Source organism: Hemibagrus wyckioides, linkage group LG28, assembly GCF_019097595.1.
Source record: "Hemibagrus wyckioides isolate EC202008001 linkage group LG28, SWU_Hwy_1.0, whole genome shotgun sequence".
In the NCBI taxonomy this organism is placed as follows: domain Eukaryota; kingdom Metazoa; phylum Chordata; class Actinopteri; order Siluriformes; family Bagridae; genus Hemibagrus; species Hemibagrus wyckioides.
In genome coordinates, this window is record NC_080737.1 from 14,892,080 (window position 1) to 14,912,023 (window position 19,944).

The following is a 19,944-nucleotide window of genomic DNA, read 5'->3' on the forward strand; positions in this document are numbered from 1 at the left end:
CTGGTATTAAATGCTGTATTCGAACACGACATCATTAAGACTGTCATTTTCATACGAGAGTGGACCGCAGTCCCACGACGTACAGGTAATTACATGAATTACAGCCTAATGCTGCTGAATATTTATGATTAATTATCAGCGAGTAGATAGATAATCACAGCTAGGGAATTAAGTAACACCTGGTTTTTAAGTTAACAAAGAAGATCAAGTCATAACAAGCTAAGCGGCAGAAATACCTGAGGTAGTCATTACTCCAAGAGGTATTTCCTTCTCTTATCTATTTAACCCTTTTCCCCAGTCCACTGGCGGAATGGAAATCGACTACTTTTCAATCAGTATAAACAAATGCATTATTTTATCGCTGAAATAAAATGCGACTCTATTGGGATAACCTTACATAGAATTGTAGTGGTTGAAGATAACGCCTTTCGAATTTTAGACGCTTATCACTTGGCGCGTGAAATGGGTTTGATATCAGCATTTACTTTGAAGATATAAACGTTTATGTGAAGAAATGTCAGGTTCAAACAGAAATGCTTAAAAGTACACATTCTTGAAGCCCTGAGTGTCTACTTTCATATGAGCGTTACACCGATCAGGCATAACATTATGACCACTTGCCTAATATTGTGTTGCTCCCCTTTTTTGCTGCCAAACCACAACGACCTGTGATGCACTGTGTATTCTGACACCTTTCTATCAGAACCAGCATTAGCTTCTTTAGCAATTTGAGCAACAGTAGCTCGTCTGTTAGATCGGATCACACGGGCCAGCCTTCGCTCCCCACGTGCATCAGTGAGTCCTGGCCATCCATGACCCTGTTGCCGGTTCACCACTGTTCCTTCCTTAGACCACTTTTGATAGATACTGATCACTGACTGGGAACACCCCACAAGAGCTGCAGTTTTAGAGATGCTCTGATCCAGTCGTCTAGCCATCACAATTTGGACCTTGTCAAATTCCATTTTTTGGGTTTCTGGTAAAAAAGAATTGGAGAAAAACGTCTTGGTGATATTATAGCTGCTTAATATGTAAGATTCCAGACCGTATGAAAAGTTAGGAATATCTAAAGTCTGAAAGCTGTAGTATTGGTTTGGATCTGAGCAGCCAACATTTCTTCTTTGTATATTTAGTATGTGTTTTATGGCTATTTCAGTTGTCCATATAAAGAGATATTATTTACTAATCAACCTGATTTCAGATCTCAACAATACAAGCATGTAGAAACATGTTGCTCACGTTGAAATTTTGCACTAAATATGGTGTAACGAGGCTTTCGCCATCAATCTGCTATAATTAACTGAAATAAGAAGACGTCCAGGCATGTCAAAACATCTCCCGGATCTGGGAACCAGCTCAGACTTCTAAAGGGTTAAAGAGCGATGGCTCACCAGCTTGGCATTAAATGCAAATCCAGGAGGACTATTCATATCCTGGATCTGTGAAAGTAGGAGGAGCTTCTCTGGAGGTGGAAAGAGAAGTAAAAATCCACTCAGTTCAAATACATATGATTTCATTTGAAGTACAAAGAATGTACGTTAGCACAAGTCTGCTTTAATGGGCAGTGTGCAAATATGACAAATACTTTAATGTTTCGAGAAGCAAACTTTCGCTTAATGGCTGCCCTAATACAGCGTATGTATTCTTGTACTTTAATAAAAATACAGAGGCGCTTGAGCCCGAACGTTAAATGACGTTAAACACACACGTCCATTTTCTGGGCCGAAACTAAAAAGTTTCCCTACGCTATAAATAGGTAGGGCGCTTAGCTAGTTTACGTTACATTCTATACAGAGTTACGGAGTAAATAGGAAGCGTTTAGAGATTTGCAACGGCTTTATTCGGATCATGTGGATAAAAATGTGATAAGAAAACATTTCAGTGGTTAAATAAATATGCTAAATTGCTGACCCCTCCCAGATAAAAAAAAACACCAAGTTTTAAAAACAACAAGAAACTTTGGCATCACACTACTGAAGACAGTTCCAGGAAGGAAGCGTTTCCAGTCAGAAACATTAATCGATACTCTTCCCAGCTCCAGCCTTACTTCCAGTTACTGCTCGTGTGATACCAAGAAGAGACTGGCCACCATATTCAGTGCATCATAGGCAAATAATTGTGGCTTTGTACGGTGGTGGAGAGACAGCTCAGTGGATTATGGGTCATTTGTGGAGGTGGAAAGTAACAGACTATGTCCTTTTGTTATAGTGCTTGAGCACACGGTTCACTGTAACTACATTTTTTGAGGGTAATTAAAAATAATTATACATTTATCCCTGGAAGGCTGTAAAGCTGTGTGCTAATTTTAATAATTCAACTTTGACTGCATAAAATAAATCAGTTCTTTTTTTGCCAAAAGTCTAGATTTCAAATGCTTCCTCAGCAGCAGCCAAATGTACAGCTTTAAATGCTTCAGAGGAGACAACATGATCATGATGAAGATAAGTTAAACAATCCTGTTCAGGTAAGCCACAAGCTAGCTAAGTCTAGCTAGCCAAAAAGCCGTTTATGCCCTTTTATTAAACTTGAGATGTCACTCTGATGTTCACTAGAGATAGCCTGTTTTGTTAGATACAGCATATCAAAGTGCTGCTACAGGCTATAGGTAACACTGAGGATTGTGCCTAGGGGCATTTGTGCAAGAGAGATAAGTGTGTAGCTAGAAATATGCATGAATTAGCATGAGCTAATGGACCTGGCAAGCAACCCGAATTTGGTAACGCTAGCTAGCTAGTTAACGTCACTGAGATGGTATTCGCTTCCATGGAGCTCACTTGGTCACTTTTGGACCGGTTGTGTCAATTGTGATTAGTTATTTTTTACTAAACGACTCATTAAATCTTCTGGTATGTTTAGTACAGTAGTAGCACTTTTACTCAAGAAGGTATATTCTGTAGTCATTCCATCGCTGCTGAATTGCTGAGTCAATGCCGAGGCTGTCTGGAGGAAAGCCGCTAATAATCCGGGTCTCAGTGGGGACCACAACTCTGGAATCTTAAAGACACACTTCCGTGGATATCAATCAAACATGCTAATTTAATATAAGCTGCTAATGATTATTCAGTCAACCCTATAATCAGGTAACGTCTTTGCAAACCAGGTGAAACACATATGGCTATTAAAAGTGATATATATAGTGTCCTAAAGGTTGAAAAACTTTACCTTTGTTTGTGCTTCACTCTGGGTAAAGCCTGAGCACCGCTTCACCGCCTTAAAAGACCAGCATCCAAGGTGAAGTGTTTGTGTCCTTCTCCTTGTATGTTCTGGGTTTTCTCCCACAGTCTGAGGTTTGAAGAATGTTTTTTTTTTCCTTTGTTTTTTATCAGAGCTATCCGTTCTAAAAACCACCCGATTGGAGTTCAAGGGTTTGAGGAAAATCCCAAACTGCAGATAGACGACATGGGACGGACATAATGGAGGTCCGATTCATTTTTTTTCTTCCTACTAAGATAATCCTTTGGGCGATCAGAGCATCACCTATTTTCTAGGAAACTTTCTCACTGAGCACGGTCTTGCTGCGCGTAACCCAGACGCATTGTCTCATGCGCAATTGTCATGCATCATGGACTAAACGCTTCTTGTGTTTTTGCTCACCATTCGCAAGCTTTTTCCACCATCCCTGGCGTGCTGTAACTTTTCTTAACGCCGCCGTTTGTTTTCGCATTGAGGAAAGGAAATGCTCTTGGACATCACCGGTAATTCAATTGAAATCCCTTGTGCTTGCCAGTGATGGTCAGAGAGACGGAGGGACCATTGATCTTGGTTTAGACCGGTTGTGTCCTTGTTCTGCTGAGAAAACAAATAAAGGCTTTTATTAGAGACAAAGTGATATTAGCTGATATAAAAAGCACAAGGTTTTAACAGTGATTTCCCCGTTTTGAGAATAAAACAGATCCGACGGTAGCGTACCTTTTACAATACCGAACGGTTGATTAAGCTCTTCTGGAAATGGTCTGAGTGGATAATAATGGGATTAGAATGGTTTGGATCTTGGGCCTGAATCTTGCTTAGACCTGGCAAGGCATTGCTCTTGCTAAAATGTGATCTTGGTCTTAATAATGTTGACAATGTTTGTCTTTTCACATATGCAAACATTAACATGAAGTCATTCCTTCTCCTAGGAAGTAGATTAATCAATATCCAATAACCTAATCAGCCTAATCAATGTATAAATGAAGCCAATTAGTAAATGAATGAAGTAACCTAACCATTGATAAGGATTTGATTTTGACTTGGGCTTGACTCCATTAAGATGTGGTCTTGCCCTGATCTCAGCTAGCCCTGGTCTAGGACTTATATTGACAAAAGTTTTGGGACATTTACTTTTACATGCACATGAATGTAATGTGGAGTTGGCCTGCCCTTTGCAGCTATAACAGCTTCAACTCTTCTGGGAAGGCTTTCCACAAGGTTTAGGTGTGTGTTCATGGGAATTTTTGACCATTCCTCTAGAAGTGCATTTGTGAGGTCAGGCACTGGCTCGCAGTTTCCTCTCTAATTATTCTGAAGGTGTTGAGGTCAGGTTCCTCCACACCAAACTCACTCATCCATGTCTTTATGGACCTTGCTTTGTGCACTGGTGTGCAGTCATGTTGGAACAGGAAGGGGTCATCCCCAAACTGTTCCAACAAAGTTGGGAGCATGAAATTGTCCAAAATGTCTTGGTATGAAGCTGAAGTATTAAGAGTTCCTTTCACTGGAGCTAAGGGGCCAAGCCCTAGCACTGCCAAGCTGTCACAGTTGGGCCCCTGAGCAAGGCCCTTTACCCTCACTGTTCCAGGAACCCTGCATCATAGCTGACGCTGCACTCTGACCCCAGCTTCTAAAGCTGTGATATAAGAAAAAAGGATTTCACTCTGCTGTATAGGTATGTGTGATAAAATAACGCTGTCTTCTTGACTAAAGCCAATAATAAATGAAAATGTCAAAAAAAACATGGCTTAAAACTATAGAAATAGATTTTAATCAGCAGACAAAAAAAAATCCCAATTAATTAAAAAAAAAAAGGAAATAAAACAGGACTGGTGATATATAATCTTAAAAAAATAAATAAAATGTAATAAAGACATATTTGGTTCTTCACACTTTTTTTTTTTTTAATAATGTTTTTGAAAAAATGTGTTATTCTGTTGTAATGAATTTCGCAAAAGTGTAAAACCAGGACATTTATATCAGTCGTCTCACAGTTTCAGTTGTGTTTCTATTTGCAGGACAATCTGTTTATCACAATGTTTATATTTTCTCGTTGTCGCCCCCCCCCCCCCCCCCCCAAAAAAAGGTCTCTCACACAACATGCTAAGCTGTTGACTGGCTGACGCTCGCGTCGTGTGTGAACATGAATGTTAAACGCTATCGTAGACTGAACTGTGTCCTAACTCTGAATAACTCTACAGCAAACTTCACTTCATCTATCAGCTAACCGGAGGGAACAGTACCTGGAGATGTTGACGTTGATTAGCCCGTAAAATGAAAAGGATGAAAAGAGTGTGTTAAAACAGAACTGAAAAGCAGCTGATTTTAGCGCACATTTTTAGCAACTTCCAACAGCTTCCTTTTTGAACAAGCCAAAATAAATGAAAGCCCTTAATCTAATTACTTTCACTGAGATTTGAATGAGATCTGTCGAAATACTAACAAGTCATAAATGTGTGCAGAAATATTTTCTTGGATCCAGCTGTTTTTGTTGTTTTGCCGCAGTAGCGCTTGAAAGCTTTATGAAACTGAAAGACGCCACCGAATTTCTGGATTGCTCATAAACGCGGCTGATGAAGCCGAGAGCCGAGAGCTGAGCAGTTCCAGGCTTTGTAAACTTGATCAGTTCATTTTATCCCTCAATGCTTTCAAAGATCTCCGAACCTTCTTGGGTGGAAAAAAAACCCCCACCAGCTTACATTAAATTCTCATCAGTTATACATGCACTATAAATTCCTGATTTTAGGGTGTGACTATAAAAAGTTAAAGAAAAATCATATGGATTTAAAAGCTTTAACATAAGATCAGGGAATCGGGTTTGTTGCACTGGAGCTTTCTTTATTTCCATATGTTTCGATCTCATTTTAAAGGTTTCTCTAGGTATTTATAGTTATCAATTAATAATAATTATCTTATACACTGGATTATTTGAAACACACACACTGTATATACAGTACATTTAAGGAATTTGGCACAAGCCTTTATCCAGAGTGATGGTTAAGGGCCTTGCTCAGAGACGTGTGATTCGAGCTCACAACCTTCTGAAGACTAGTCCATCACCCCAACCTCTAGGCTACCACCTCTACTTACAGTGAGGGAAAAACTATTTAAAGAAGCACATTAAGGTCCTGTAGTGGCCTAGCCAGTCTCCAGACCTTAATCCCATAGAAAATCTGTGGAGGGAGCTGAAGGGTCAGCCACAAAACCTTAATGACTTGGAGAGGATCTGCAAAGAGGAGTGTGCCCAAATTCCTTGAGATGTGAGATGTGTGCAAACCTGGTGGCCAACTACAAGAAATGTCTGACGTCTGTGATTACCAACAAGAGTTTGCCAAGTACTAAGTCATGTTTTGCAAAGGGGTCAAATACTTATTTCACTCAATAAAATGCAAATCAATGTAGAACTTTTTTGAAATGTGTTTTTCTGGATTTTTTTGTTGTTATTCTGTGTCTCACTGTTCAGATAAAATTACAGACTGATCATTTCTTTGTCAGTGGGCAAACGTACAAAATCAGCAGGGGATCAAATCATTTTTTCCCTCACTCTATAAAACTGAGGTTATTGCCACACATACATTGCATCTCCCAGCTGAGAAATTTGGGGTCAGAGCACAGGGGCAGCTATGATACAGAGCCCCTGGAGCAGGGATTAAAAGGGGTTAAAAGCCTTGCTCAATTGCCCAGCAGTGGAGCTTGGTGGTGTTGGGGCTCGAACCCTAATCTTCCGATCAACAACCCAAAGCTTGAACCACTTAAGCCACCACTCCCCCCAGTAGCTGTCTGTTTCATGTGTTAGTCTTTTTTTTTTTGCATGAATGTTACTCATAAAATGAAAGCCAAAAATAGACACAAGAACAGATTATTTATTAATTTAAATACTAACCAAACAGCAAAAGAAGGAAGGAGGAGCATGAACATGAACCGAAGAATAAAGCAAAGGCATACAGAGGCAACAACAAAATAAAAGCTTGACAAAGAAACACACAGAATGCAGACTTTATAGAGAGTTAATAGGGATTAAACAGGCATGAGTGATGAGGAGGTGGGGGTGATGGGAAATGTAGTTCAGAGCCCTCTGGCTGCTACCATGACAACATGGACCAATAAGAAGATCTCACAGTTTGGAGCTTGTTATATTACACAAGGATTTTTTTGTTTATTTCCAAAAGTCTAGATTTTATTTAAAAGACTTTGGGTTGCCAGACACATCAATAAGACATAAACTCTGGGTTAATTAGCCACTTTGATAATTATGTCCGTGTAAAGGCTTCATGAGGATGACGGATACAAGCGGGTGAGAATATATAGTATATACGTAGCGGATAACACGATAGTGAGACTGTGAAGGAGATTTAGGACAAATAAATTACTGCCTGCGCTGACAGCACAAATGAAAGCAAATAACAGGTCGAGATGTCCTCTGATTCGCACACACACACACACACACACACACCCACACACAAGCATTGCAAAAGGTTAATGTCTGAGCTTAGCAGCTAAAGCAGTTTGTCAGCTAGTTCTCGGTACAAACACTGCAAAATGTACCAAATGTTCTGCCAGATCCAGACAGTGTTAAATGAACGCTTTGGCAATAAATCAGATTTAGACAATGCCCTCTCTACTCCAGATATCGTCAGTCAACAAGACATTCGGTCTCTGGGTTGTTTTGCTTGTTTTGTAACTGGAGGAATGAGGCTAACGTAGCTAAGAGGTAAAGATGATTTTTAGCCAAAAAAAAAAGCTGGGTGTAAAAAAATTTTAATGTACAGAAATTGCAGAAAAGATACATATAAAATTTACAAATTATTCTTCTTTTTCTTTTCTTTTCTTTTTTCTTTTTCTTTTCTTTTCTTTTTTTCCCGTGATTCATTACATTGATTATTTGCTAATTTAAATACATTTTATTTCTGTGTGATTTTCCCACATAAAATATTTATTTTTCACACATAGTCACATATAAAATATATCCAGTTCCCAAAGTCTACACATTAAATTTTTTACATCACTGAATATTCTTCTTATTTCTATAAAATTGCACTTAATTGTACTTAATAATATTAATATTTTAACTTCTGCAATTACTTTATTATTACTATTATTTATTTATTTTAAGTTCGGTTTATTTTAATAAAACACAAAATAAAATAATACTTACGGTAGTCTTTTACAGGCAAAAATCTTAATTTTAAAAAACCAGACTCAATTTTTTCAACGCTACTTGGTATTATTTTGTAGAGAAGAAACCATGAGGCAACTTTATATATATAAATATATTTAAATATATGTATATATATATATATATATATATATATTCATAGCACATAGCACATCTCAGTGTCTGAAGGTTGAACAGTGAGGAGATTTATTTATTTATTTATTTTTTTATTAAAAATCTAATAATGATGAAGGAGGTCCGTTAAGATTTTGGATGTGCTGATTTTGTAGACTTAGACTATATAAAACTATAGAAAACGTACAGCTCCAGGGCTAAAACGTATTTTCATGTATTATTCATTCCATCAAGTCAAGCAAAAAAAAAAAAATGCATAGAAATTTCTGTGAAATTATAGATCAGAGATAAATACAGACGTCTTAAATCCAGAAAAGGTGCCAAAGCGACCGGCTTTGTCCATTTATTGCCATTATATTTGAAAATTACAGCGTCCAGGTTTCACATTATTTAGCCATTAAACATCACAAATGATCCCTGATATAATATAAATGGAATACAAAGTATAAAAGCCTATTCCTTATTTCTTGGCTGCAAAAAAAAAAGAATGTTCACTATTTAAATTATTGTGGGATAAATGCCACGAAGCACTTCCATTAGAACTGTATTAATGGATAGTATATAAACCTTGGGCAGGAACAGGCTGTGTCTCTAAGTGGAAGAAGATGCAGGTTTAAAGTGACAGAGAAATGGATTTAGATTGTCAGAAAGACAGCCAGAGAGAGATTTAACCGCCTCGTCCTGCACTTTCACAAACTATTCCCAATTTCCACGCACGTCACGTTACCGTATAGAAAATGCGACTTATCCGTAAATCCGTCCCCCATTTTGCATTTGAAAATGTCCCGTCCTAATAAATCCTCCGTCCGCAGCGGCCCGGGTCCGAGCGCTAATGGAATTTGAATTGTGTTGGCTTGGGAGCGATGGGAAGAATTTACAGATTAGCTTTTCAACACGTACAAAACACAGCGTGTCTTTCTGCACACTCGCCATGTCTGGAGTGTGTGTGTGTGGGGGGGGGGGACCCATATGCTTCCATCCAGTTTTGATCTGATGTACAAATCCACTGTACTTCAAGGAGCGCCGTGCGTGTGTGTGTGTGTTTGGATTCGAGGAAAATGATTGTGTATTTATGCACCTTATTTGCTTAATCTGTGCATGTCAGAGTGCTTAGTGTGTGTCAGTGTGTGTGTGTGTGTGTGTGTGTGAGGCTGCTTAGCTATTCAGCACACAGCAGCACCTTATTTTCCCCCCCACAATTCATCATTTGACAGAAAGAGAGGGGGAGGGGAGGTCGTGAACTCATTGGAGAATAAGTTGGAGGCTAGCATTACTGTCAGGATGAGGAAGGCTTCCATTAATTTGACGTCGAACCAATTCACTGGTGAGGGCCTGGCAAAAATGTGTGCGTACACGCACGTGTGTGTGTGTGTTTGGTGGAGAGAAATGCAAACAGCGTGACACAATGATGAATGCTCTTCCGTGAGCGTAGCTTTAACATTAATGGCTGTGTGTTAATGTTTGCGAGCAAACATGTGTGTACGGCGAACAGCTGCTCTCGGGAAAGAGACTCGACGAGCGCCACAAATGTGAAGATGCATCAGTTTTATGGCTGCGTGTTTATTAGCTTACTCCATTATTAAAATAATTTCTCTTGCGCAGCAGCTTTAGCGGATCTCATTTCCCAGATCCGCCACAGATATATGAGACTGCGGGAGCGGAGTTAACTTTCATAATCACTACTGCAAAAAAATGAATAAATAAATAAATGTTATTGTGTGTGTGTATATATATATATATATATAAATATATAGCGGGTTTCTGCTGGACAGTGCGGCGCAGAAACAAATCCAACGTTTTTTATTGCTCTTTCCGTTCCCGAGCGAGTCGTCCATATGGGGAAATAAGATATAGCGCATGAGCACACTGATTGGTCAAACCCAATTGTCACAAATTCCTCATGAGTCCTATTATTTTGCACAAAAGGAAGGAAGAAAAGAAAAACTAGGACAGTGCCTCAGACTGCATACCACTGTGCTTCCTTGAAGTATTATTTAGGATGCCGCCTAGCTAGTTAACAATGTGATAGATAACAATCTGGAATGTCTCTTTACATCCGTCGAAAGATAAATCAGACCTTGAAGCTCCGCTATTGTCCGTCCTCTTAGTTAACATTAGCATCATAGCAGGAGATAATGTACCTACCTAACAACCTCCACTGAACTACTTCCGTGAAGACTGTTAGCTGATGACTCAGGTACTTAATGCTATACAGCAACATAATAAACTTTCCCTCGAACGCTCTGTGTGAGACATTCAGCAGCAGGGTGTTTTTAAAAAGCTAGCCTTTACTGCTACACTATTAGAATATGAAAGAAAAAATGAATTGTGTGTATCTTACATAACGTGTAAAGTGAGCTTTTTTTTTCTTATGAGATATGACCAGACTTACAGTTCTAGGCTCTCCTCTTCTCATACATTCAAACCCAGTCAAAAGTCACATGAGAAGGGACACGGTACGAGGATGTGGGTATTTTTATTTATTTTTTTTTTATGTGAATTGTGAATCCTTTAGGCTTATAATATATAATTAAACATGTACATATAATACTTGAGAATATAATAATATATATGCTAAGGATTAAGGATATAATAAATAATATATTATATAGCACGTATGTTGTTTTTCTTTCGGGTCTAAAAATATTATTATTATTATTATTATTATTATTATTATTAATATTATTTTTTTTATTGTTTTTTATTATATTATATTATATTATATTATATTATATTATATTATATTATATTATATTATATTATATTATATTATATTATATTATACCACTGCAAAATAACTGCAATTTCTTATGTATATATCTTTCTTATCTATATTATCTTTTTTTCTTACAGGTTCATGTACAACACATCAAAATAACCAGAGATCATGCAGTATTTGCAGAGCTTTAATAACTCAAATAAAACAAAATGCAAATAATTGTGTTAATGCTTTGGCTAAATAACATTAAGAGATCAGTATTTGGTGGTATAACCCTGATTTGCATGCGTTTTGGCTCCATGTTCTCCACCAGTCTTTCACATTGCTGTTGGGGAACTTTATACCACTCTTTATGCAAAAAAGCAAACAGCTCAGCTTTGCTTGATGGTTTGTGATCATCCATCTTCCTCTTGATGACATTCCAGAGGTTTTCAATAGGGTTCAAATCTGGAGATTGGGCAGTGGTGACTTATTTTTTTATATATATCATTAAAAATGTATATATAATACTTAAGAATATAATAAATAATATATTATGTTGTTGTTCTTTGGGGTCTCCCTGTTCGGGGTTGCCACACTATGCTGGTCTACATATTTGATTTTGGCACAGGTTTTATGCCGGATGCCCTTCCTTGCCGGATACTCAACCCTCCCATTTTATCTTGGCTTGGGACCAGCACTGAGAGTTAACTCTTCAGTATCTGAGTTAGCTCCCGAACCCTGGATCACAAGATCCCGCCTCTGGACCACCAGAAGTCTCATTACATAGCATATATATCTTAGTGTGAAAGGTTAGCTTGGTCTCAGACGGCACATACGAGTGAAAGTTTGATACGTTTCTACGCAGCGTCTGCTTGACCCAGAACCTCGATATTTCACGTATAGAAGGTGCTGCAAATAAATGATTAGCTTTGACCGGATTAGTCAAAAGCCTTCCTTCTTTTTCTATAACAGCGTCTCTGACAGCACAATCCGAATGGAATTCAAATCACAGGTTTGCATTAATGCGCTTGTTCTAATACCTTACTGTTTCTATAGCAACAGCTGTTGTTAACCAACATGGGAAAGTCTTCAGAAAGATATGACAAGCTGCAGGCTTTTTTTCTTTTATTAACTTCAAAAGAGTGAAGAAAAGACCATGATGAGGAAGTTGAGTATTTATAGCTGCTATAAGGTAAGTAAAACCAGGAAGTGACTTGCTTCAGGGAAATTCCACAAGATTGGACCTGAATATCCTTCTATCGTTCATTCTCTTGTTATTTGTTGATGAATAAAACACTTCACCATATGCTGTTATAAAAATAAAGACTCATTTGGAGTATAGGGATTTATTTCTTACTTAATCACATTTCCAGCTAGAAATTAAAACGATTTTCATTTTCAGTGTCTTCTCTCGGATGAAAATGTCTCGGTCCTTCGTTCCTTCTTTTTTGTTTGTGTGTGTCTCTAATTTTGTTGCGGTCGATATGAGCCAGTCCTGAGTTAGTTGTAGTCGATATGAGCCAGTCCTGAGTTAGTTGTAGTCGATATGAGCCAGTCCTGAGTTAGTTGTAGTCGATATGAGCCAGTCCTGAGTTAGTTGTAGTCGATATGAGCCAGTCCTGAGTTAGTTGTAGTCGATATGAGCCAGTCCTGAGTTAGTTGTGGTCGATATGAGCCAGTCCTGAGTTAGTTGTAGTCGATATGAGCCAGTCCTGAGTTAGTTGTGGTCGATATGAGCCAGTCCTGAGTTAGTTGTAGTCGATATGAGCCAGTCCTGAGTTAGTTGTAGTCGATATGAGCCAGTCCTGAGTTAGTTGTAGTCGATATGAGCCAGTCCTGAGTTAGTTGTAGTCGATATGAGCCAGTCCTGAGTTAGTTGTAGTCGATATGAGCCAGTCCTGAGTTAGTTGTGGTCGATATGAGCCAGTCCTGAGTTAGTTGTAGTCGATATGAGCCAGTCCTGAGTTAGTTGTGGTCGATATGAGCCAGTCCTGAGTTAGTTGTGGTCGATATGAGCCAGTCCTGAGTTAGTTGTGGTCGATATGAGCCAGTCCTAGTACCTCAAGTTTTGGATTTGGATCCTTTTTGGTCTAACACTATACATTTACTCATAAGTCCTTTTGTGTGTACAGATAAGGACAATATTTATTCGTCAATGTTGTTAGCTATTAAATTGTTAATAGTGTCTGTAGGAGCTCAGTATCCTGCAAATGATTGCCACACACACACACACAAAGCAGCACACTCACAGAGACACAGTATGATGTGACCAGACTCCTAACAGAGCCAGTATAATAGCCAGTCAGTGAGAGAGAGAGAGAGAGAGAGAGAGAGAGAGAGAGAGAGAGAGAGCGAGAGTTATAACATGACATGAAGTAGTAAGGCTGACTTAACCAGGCGCACCTCCACCTTGTTTCCTCTGAGTGTAAGTGAGAGAGAGTGAGAGAGAGAGAGAGAGAGAGAGAGAGAGATGAGGAGAAAAGGGTAAAGAGAGAAGGAGAAATATGGACCGAATGCTTGCTTGCTCTCAGTTCTCTCGGCGACTGAGCGATCCTAATAAAGCTTTTAACTCGGATAATTAAGAGTCACCCATATGCAGAGCTCGATGCTCGATTTACCACTGTTCATTCTCTTCTTTCAATCCCCCTCTCCCTCCCTCTCTCCACCTCCCCCTTTCTTCTTAATCTGATTCTGAATCATTGACTGTGACCCTTTCTCTCCTCCCTGCTGGATAAATCCCTCGCTCCAGCCCAAGTCTTTTTGGCTCTGCCCTTTAAGATGGTGCCATTTTTTTTGCACCATTCATACATTTATACACTTGCTGTTGTTTCCTCCCTCTCTCTCTCTCTCTCTCTCTCTCTTTCCTCCAGCTGTCACATTATCTCTCTCTCCCTCGACTGTCTTTCTCTCTTATTTCTTTCTCTCTGTCTATCTCTCTCTCCCCGTCATTCTCTGTCTCTCTCTATCGTTTATTCGCTCCTTGTCTCTATCTGTCTCTCACTCTCTATACGTTTCTCTCACTTTCCTTTTTTTCTCCCACTCCTTATCACTCTCCTCTCTTTCCTCCTCTGTCTCTCTCTGTCTATCTTCCTCCTTCCTTCTTGTTATTTCTTCCTCTCCCTCCCTCACTTTCTCTTTTCCCTCTTCTCTCTATTACTACCTGTCTGTCTCCCTCATTCTTGTTCTCATCTACTCTTTCTCTTTCACTCCTCCTTTTTTTCTCTATTCCTTTCCGCTTTTCTCTCCTACTCCTTGTCACTTCTTTCTCCATCTCTCTCCCTCATTCTCTCTCTCTCTTTCCTCTAGCTATGTCTCATTCTGTCTCTCTCCCTCTGTCTTTCTCTCTTCCTTTTTTCTCTCTGTCATTCTGTCTCTCTTTACCTTCTATTCTCACCCTCCTTGTCTCTATCTGTCTCTTACTCTCTGTACTTTTCTCTTTCCTTTTTTTCTCTCTTACTCCTTGTCTCTCTGCCTTCCTCTCTATTGCTCTCTTTCCTCCAGCTATGTCTCATTCTGTCTCTATCTGCCCTTCTCTCTTCCTCCTTTCTCTGTCTATCTGTCTCCCTGTTATTCTCTGTCTCTCTCTACCGCTTATTCTCTCCCACCTTGTTTCTATCTGTCTCTCACTCCCTATACTTTTTCTATCTCTGTCCTTTTTTCTCTCCCATTCCTTGTTTCTCTCTCTCTCTCTCTCTCTCTCTCTCTCTTCCTCTTCTTTCTCCCTGTCTCCCTCATTATTGTTCTAATCTTCTCACTCTTTCTTTCACCCCCTCTTCTTTTCATTATCTCTCTCTCTCTCTCTCTCTCTGTCTATCTCTCCCTTCCATCCTCCATCCCTCTCCCCCTCTCTTTCTCATTTTTTCTCCATCCCTATATTCCTACCCCCCACCACTTTTCTTCTCTCTCTCTCTCTCTCTCTCTCTCTCTATCCACAGCTGTTAAGAAATGCAGGAAGAGATGAGCATTGACGTGCCGTATTCAGCAGAGAGGAGAAGAGTAGAAAAGCCGGTTCAAGGACGGCGTGGGGAGAGAATGAAAAGGAGGAGGACGAGATGAGGTGCTGCCTTTTCATAATGGCACGGTATCAGTCGAGGGAGCGCAAGAACAAAGAATATGATGGAGGATGAAGTGACGAGAGCCGAGTGCATCATTGAAGGATGGAATGCGTTTGATTGGAGAGTTTTGAGGAAATAGGACTAAATAATGCATCAAATGCGGATGTATAAATCATGACTATGATACGTATATAAAAATACGACCGTACAGCTGGTCTTCCTCCTGCCATGCATACATTTTCACTGGAGGTTAATGTCGATTAGAGACGAGAAAAATAACCGATTCTTGGAAGTACGGCTATTTTCTTTTGAACTGCAAATTTAGATTTTTATTAGGCCTATTCAGAAATGTTATGCATATGCATTAAAGCATCCATCACTATAAAGCGCTATTTCTACAGACTTTGTTTGTTTTATCGCATAGTCTGCTAGGTTTTATCTCCCGAATGTTACTAATGAGTCTAAAAGTCTGATTCGGATTCATTTTTACTTCCATTTTTAGAGAAATTTAATTGATTGATGTGACATTTAAGCATGGACAGCATCCAAGGCGCTGCTGTATTCTTGAAGTTGATGAGGTTTATATTAACGAGCTCATCTAAATGCTAGAGTGGAACCTCGGCATACGAACGCTCTCCCTTATGAATTTTCACCTTAAGAATTGAAATTTTTCAAGAAATTTGCATCGCCATAGGAAGCATTTTAGGCATACGAATGATCCAAACCGAACTGAACGCCGGCTAAGTTGCGCGTACGTCCGGGAAACTTTTTTGCGTCAATGGAAGGCCAAGCGAAGCCTTCGGCATGCGTTCAAAAGCTACGTGATATTGATTTAGTTGATAGATTGGTTGCGTAGGTGATCTGTTCTACGTTTAGCCCAAGCTTGGTGGTATGACTTCCTGTGACGACCCTTGACATAGAATGCTTGGCTTGGGTCAGTTCTTTGTAAGCAGCCATACAGTTTACATACGCTTCATATTAGTAATATTTTTTGGAGGCTGGAACGGATTATCTGCATTTACATTATATCTTATGGGAAAATTCGCTTCGCAATACAACTTTTCACCTTAAGAACTCGCCTCCAGAAAGTATTAAATTCTTATGTCGAGGATCCACTGTATCCTGTATGTAAGAAGGTCGACATAAGCTAAGCAGATTCATCTCAAGGGACATGCTTAGGTAAATTTATGGAAGGAGTCTCCAGTGTCAGTAGGTATGTTCGCCCAGTTTTGTCAGTCTGAATGCAGATTCCAAATGTACTGTTTACATTTACCCTAAACATTGGGATCGAGTATTCAAATGAAATTCAAATATATATATATATATATATATATAATATATATGTTTACCTGTTCATTCCATAGCTTCTGAACAAAACATCTGTGCAAATGCAGAGCATCTGTCACACCAGTGCACTGCACAAGACATTTCTGAATCAGATTCAGATTCAAGCGTTTACATTTTTTCACTACACCACCCCTTAAAATCGGATCAAAATTGAATTCAGATCATGATTAATCTGATCAATCGAGGTGTTTACATTAGGATTTCGCTCTGATTGAGCCGTCAATCCGAAGACAAACCGATTATTTGGTTGCATGTAAACACACTGAGTGTTTTTTTTCTTCCACTGGAAAGTCTTCACTCATTTATTACACTCCTTGCTATTACAGCACACTCCTTCATATTTTATGCCTTTCTTCACATTCTGTCACACAGTTAACCTGCATTCACACTAGTGCTGGCGCTTGCAGTTTGCCTCTTCCGGGCATAATAAATCGCCATCATTGTTGCTTGTGGAAGTGCACTGTTGTTGGCTTCTTCTGTTTTTTTTCTTCTGATACGGGACGGCAGTACACAAAGTATATATCGTCTACATGAGATTTAATACATCCTGTGTTACTTTTGCTGAAAGTGCATTTTTATTTCGTGGAGAGTGACAACTTTTATCTGCATACACTATGTTGTCAAAAGTTTTGGGATGTCTGCCTTTACATGCACATGAATGTATTATGGAGTTGACCCGCCCTTTGCAGCTATAACAGCTTCAACTGTTCTAGGAAGGCTTTAGGAGTGTGTTATGGAAATTTTGGACCATTCCTCTAGAAGTGCATTGTGAGGTCATGTTGGATGAGAAAAAGGTGTTCATCCCAAAGGTGTTCTATCAGGTTGAGGTCAGGACTCTGTGAAGTTCCTCCACACCAAACTCGCTCATCCATGTCTTTATGGACCTTGCTTTGTGCACTGGTGCGCAGTCATGTTGGAACAGGTCGTCCCCAAACTGTTCCCACAAAGCTTGAAATTGTAAAAAATGTCTTGGTATGAAGCTGAAGCATTAAGAGTTCCTTTCACTGGAACTAAGCCCAACCCCTGAAAAACAGACACCTGAATTCAATGATTTGGAGGGGTGTCCCAAAACATTTGGCAACATAGTGTATTTGAGCACCAAATGCGGCTGAAAAGGATACTAAATACAGATAGGAATTTGTGTTTACTGGAGACAGGATTTTTATAGTCATATTACTATTTGAAACATCACTTACACAAAAAAGAGTAACATGGATGAAGATGTTTAAGTAATTAAAAGGTCTTGAGCAAAATCTTTCATTCTTTCTGCTCCAGGAACCCTGATTTCTCGTAGCCGGACCCCCTCTCCTAAACGGGGAAGAAAATATTTCCAGTGTTGTAATCTAAATGTGACAAATAAATGCTTCTTCTATAGATGGGTTGGTCAGGTATCCCCAAACCTTTGGGCTTATAGTATATTAAACTACACCATGTTATACGATTACATTCCCAATAATCAAATTCTCTTTTAAATGATTTCAAGATCATTCAGTTACAGATTCCTCTCAGGCATGCTAGATGACAGGATGACTGGTTAGGGTTTGGCTAAAGCTACTAATAAAACTATAAAGAATAACTGATGTGCTTTGTAATACAAATGCAATACATGTGTTGCACAGCTCTATGTAATCTAGCTAGTGACTGATGTACTGTTACCAGCTGCCTCACACAAGGCATTTTGTTTGTCTAATTACTGTTTAGGACGATATAATATATCAATTTTAGATACAATCTGGATAACATACTGCGAAACAGTGACACGGTTGATTCACTAACTAACCCGAATTATATTACGCCTTGCTCTGAGAACACGTTTCAATGAATTAAACTACTGATTTTCAGTAAGGTGTAAAGCTACATGAACAACATAAAGATTCTGAACATAACATTCTCCTGGCTGCTAATTGGCATGCAAATGTAAGCTCTGTGTCCGTCATCTGCCGCTTCACTGCGTTTCATTTCATGGCATCCAGATTCCTATATACAGTTTGTGTCTACTATATAGTATATAATGTAATTGCATTGTAAAAACTGGGCTCTTTTGAGATTTAGCCACAGAAAATGAGTGAGAGCAGCATGTGCATGAAGGAAATCGCTACCTTAATTGCTAATATCCAGTAGATGTGTGAAACAGGTTTAATGAGGGTTAGAGATTAGCCGGAATAGCTCGACTTGAGACGTCTATGGTGACTCAAATACGCACTCTTCACAGCCATGGTGAGCAGAAAAGCATCTGAGAATACAGGAAACAGCAGAAGCAGGAGTGGCGCTGGAGTCTCTGGTTGAGGTGTCTGAGAGGAGAAGGATGAGGAAACTTATCCCTGTTAAAGCGTCATGTGATACTGGAGCACGTTCAGCTGTAGACCACCGAAGACAACCACAGAACCAGTGGCCATGAAGCTTTATAACTCCTCCCCCTAACAGTAGGGAGCAGAGCTGACTAAATGAACGCTGACAGTATCAAAATTCCACAATAACGACCTTGTACGTTATCTTATCTTATCTTAAGACCAGGCAAGAACCACCGTAGCTGTAAAAATCCGGAAACTCATCCCAGAAATACTCAAAGCAGCCCATCCATGCCACCATGATTTTCTGACGCATGATGTAAACATTAACTGAAGCTTTCATCATGTACATGCAGGATTCTATTCATTACGCTGCTGCCACGTGATTGGCCGATTGTCTGATTGCCGTTCACTGAGTGCATTTTTTACAGATGGACTGATGGAGATCAAGTAACTTGTTAAGTGCTCCAGCGGCCGGTTGTAAACAGACTGGGGAAGTTTTCAAAGTGCCGACACGCATCAGCATTCAAATTCGTTCATTTTCAGGAAGCACTTTATCCTTATCAGGGTCATAACCAATCTACGACGCCTACCCCTGGAACTCGGGTAAAGCAGGAATACACCCCGGATGGGACGCCAGTCAATCACACGGCAGCATGAAACATCAAATATCGATTTCTGCCACTTGAAATGCGTGGCATGGCTACGTTAAAGCACTTTATTCCACTGCGTGTGGTCATGATGGATGCTGCTACCGCACACTGCGGCTGCTTTCGAAATCCAAACCTTTCTAGCAAAATCCTCGTTGAATGAACGAATCTCGTGATTATGTTTAAGCGCTAATGGCCGTCTATAATAAGCTGGGAGTTTGTACGTGTATTTATTGAACTAGCGCAAGAATTTCTGCACACGGAAATAAATTAACGGATCCTATCACGCTTGACGAGCATCTACCATGCTGTGTGTAATTAAAAGTGTGAGCGATTGTGTGGTATGCTTCAACATCCTCCCCTCTCCTACAACCCCCCCCACACACACTCCTCCCTACACATGCTGTAAATGTAAATAATA

At 39.5% G+C, this 19,944-nt stretch overlaps 1 protein-coding gene across 2 annotated transcripts in view; it reads right to left on the minus strand.

Moving 5' to 3' along the window:
* Positions 1-19,944, minus strand: part of flrt1a (fibronectin leucine rich transmembrane protein 1a) — a 65,182-nt gene that overhangs the window by 18,479 nt on the left and 26,759 nt on the right. The window contains exon 2 of one of the 2 annotated variants that reach the window (XM_058382545.1): positions 3,163-3,786. The gene's annotated coding sequence lies outside the window, so the exon portion shown is untranslated. Of the gene's footprint in view, positions 1-3,162; positions 3,790-19,944 lie in introns of both variants that reach the window. The other variant, XM_058382544.1, reaches the window with a different exon arrangement.